Below are 3615 nucleotides of genomic sequence, written 5' to 3'. Positions count from 1 at the left end.
AATTTTCAGTGTAGTTCCCTTTACCATGGAAAGGCAGTGTAGTTCAAAGTTCAGTTTTTGATAAGTGTATTTCTCCCTTAGATTCATGGTTCGTGTAGTGTCCCCTAACATAAGTGTATTGTCAGTCATAGGAGAAAGGCTTCCCTAACTTGGTAGTCAGTGGAGAAATACCTCATTATACTGGTGGTCAATGGGAAGAATACCCCTATAATGGTGGGGAGTGGGACAAGAGAGGGCTCCCCTTACAGACAGCTGATAAAATCAATAGTGTGAGAGTTAGATTATTAGGGGACCACTAGCAATGCTTAGAGGAACCCAGTTTAAGAAGGACTGCTGTTGTGTGACATCATGACATTATGTGTATAAATTAGATTTACTATACATCACATCACCACAATTCCACTTTACATTATTACAACACTGATGGCAGAATCACACTTATAATATTTGTGACTTATAGCTACATTCAGAGGTATTAAAGTAAGCTGAGGACAAGACTAACCATTGTTTCTTTGTTTATTCATTGTAGACTTCCAAAACAAATCTTCCATGAATGCTGTTAGTAGATTGCATACCGGTAGTTTGGCAACTTCACGTCAGAAATTATTATCAGCATGTAAGTGGCTTCTCCTTCTACAATGGAGAGTGGCCTTAACATCATCTGAAGCTGCTTTATCATCCCTAAATATACCGGTAACCATCTTCCACCGCAAGTATAACATCAGTTCTATGGAGCCTTGAGAGTGTCCATCCAGCACAAGGTAAGTAATTTGTTTTGTTGTTTGATAAGTTAGAAAACCCAAAACAACTAAACAAAATAAAAAAACTGTTAAAAACCTTTAAAATATATAGTAGCATAAGTCTATTTATGTTTAAGTTTATTACATGGACGAATTTAAACTGATTGATACACACCAACAAACATGTACTAAAACACAATTTTCCATTTCGTTAGCACACAAACATATAGCATAGAACCAGCACACAAACTAGCATGCATAGAACCAGTCTTACCTGCTGAACAGACACACATATTCTGTACAACATATCATTTAGATCATAACAATGGAGACGCTATAATAATATGATTGTTGCAGAATTGTTCTTAGGTGAGAGATTGGCCAGCTAATAAGGGGAGGTTGGAGACCGCTGTATAAAGGACAATTATGTAACACATCATTTATATTGCAGATAGGAGCACACATTTCACTCCCTTGTGGATATAAAAGCTCATAAAAAGCTCAATCCTATTTATTCCAATTCCTGCAAAAATGACAACATACCCATCCACCCACACAGCAAATCATTAGATACCGGTATACTGCATTCCTACATACATATTCTTGCCAATCACTGAATTCAATGGCTTTGTTCACTGTAATCACAATTCAATCACTTAATAAATTGAGTAAATTGTTTGAACACCCACTCATGAGCACTGGGGAGGCTGAATAGCCCAGTGGCAGACAACGTCTGGCTAGGGTGATTTGAGAAAAACACTCTTTTTCGGAGGGGGGGGGGGGCACAGGGCACAGGCCTAATGTCAAAAGACATATGGACTGGTATCACCATAGCAGGGGGCTACGTGTTTATTACTTCCTTGTAATAAAAATGCCAACCTTCATGCCTGGGGTGGTTTTTTAATTTTTAATAAAACAAAGTAAGATTAGCCTTTCTTGTGATTAAAATAATTTTGCCCAAAATATTCCCAAAAATTTGTAGGGAAAATAGCTGCTGTTGTACTATTAAGATTTTTCCCATGTCAACTCGCTCATAATTTACATTTATACATAGTTTTTTCTATTATGACAGATGTACTATGACAAGTGGCCACTAGGTGGCAGAACGAGTCGTTGTTTTATTGGGAACTGAAACAAGATACTAAAGCATAAACTTTTTCTCTTATATGTTAGTTTGTTTATTTTTTTAAAACTTCATTAAAAGAATTGTGTTAATTGAAAAACAAAAGGCCTTTCTTTATATATGTATTTGGACAAACAGAAAAGTAAAACAAAAAAAAAAACAAACTATCAAATTTCTATCCATTTCTTTAAAATATTTTCTTGCATCACAAATTTTATTGCAAAGCACATGTTAGATTTTGGCCCTAGTGGAGCATGTTCTGACAGCGTCTCAGTCCAAGAAGTATAATCCTGAATGAAGCCTTAATAATGCTGATGGAAACATAAAATATCTAAAAGTAAAATAAGTAAAATAAACCTATATACTACTTCCATCCTATTTATAACCTATTTATACAAAAAAATAACAAGAAGCCCAGCTTTCAGGGAAAATCATTAATACCTAATCATTGCAATGCAAAACTCTGCTATCTTCAAGAGATAAGCTTGCAGCAGGGGTTTGAAATCCCCAGGGTGGATGGGAACACTCTAAAACTCAAAGTGGAAACTATAAGGGGAAATATTTTCTGTGTTTACCCATGCAATAATAGAGGAACTCCAGCTTGGATCTAAAGAAAGGGAACTTTAAAAGAATTTCATCATTTAAACACTCTATTCACTTTAGTAAAAAAAGTTTTGGAATTGTTGCTATTGAGTCTTGTTAATAATTTGCTGAATGTTTTATACTGTTTTTTATGTTTATAATGTTTTTTTTCTGGATCCACCGAGTAAAGTGGACAGCAAATTAAGAATTATTTATAAACAGTTTCACATAGTTGGCACAGTGAAAACATATAGTTCACCCTGTTCACTCAAGTTGTAGCAAACTCAAACCTTGAGACCAGTTACCATACTTTTTGTGGGTTATGTACAGTATTTCCAAAGTACTCTTTGCCTTATTATGCTTTATTAAAGCAATCTAAGCCTGGAGATCATAGACTTTTGTGGGAAAACTTAGGTGATACAGCAAACCTGTAATGGATTCTTTTGACATGTGAGCTTTAGAATGATCTAGTGTTTGTTGTTGCTGTAATTACCAGGTACCTTGGGAATGGAAAAAGCACTAGTAGAAATAAACTCCAAATATAAAAAGTCTTAGTCATTCCAATCAAATTCATTTAAGTCAATTTAAGTCAATGGTGGTACAAGACCAAATGAACAGGGAAAAACTCTGCTAGCAGAACCAAGAACCTGAGATATATTCATGATATTAGTAGTGGGTAGAGACCTGCCATACATATGACATGATCCAGTTATGCATAAAGAAATTGTTGGTTCACCCAGCTTGAAGTGAAACTAAAGTAACCATGTTCTTATAGATTATCAACACCTGTATTACTTCTAGGAACAGAATACTTAAAAAAAATATGTGAAAGAGTTAAATTCCCTTGTTTCATTATTTAAGGGAGGTTAAACCTACCAGAGGTTTGTTAAACTTGGAACCTAGCTATGAGGAGAGGAGAAGATAAGCTTTTAATTGCAGTGCAAACTAACAAGGAAGACTGCAGTGACATATAATGTGATGGGAAGAACACAATGCTTCTTTTTTCTCACATGTACAGCTTTCCCTTTGAACAGGATATGAACTAACCATGCAATATGGCTGCTCTCACCATAGCTGTCCTGTGAAAAGGGTGTAATTGTGTATTTTACATGAATGAAATTACTTTTGGACAAATGCATTTAGAATAAATCTATAGGGAGCTGGGAGACA

Source organism: Pyxicephalus adspersus, chromosome 4 (genome assembly GCF_032062135.1).
Source record: "Pyxicephalus adspersus chromosome 4, UCB_Pads_2.0, whole genome shotgun sequence".
NCBI classification, from domain to species: Eukaryota; Metazoa; Chordata; class Amphibia; order Anura; family Pyxicephalidae; genus Pyxicephalus; species Pyxicephalus adspersus.
Note: the sequence above shows the minus strand (reverse complement) of the source record.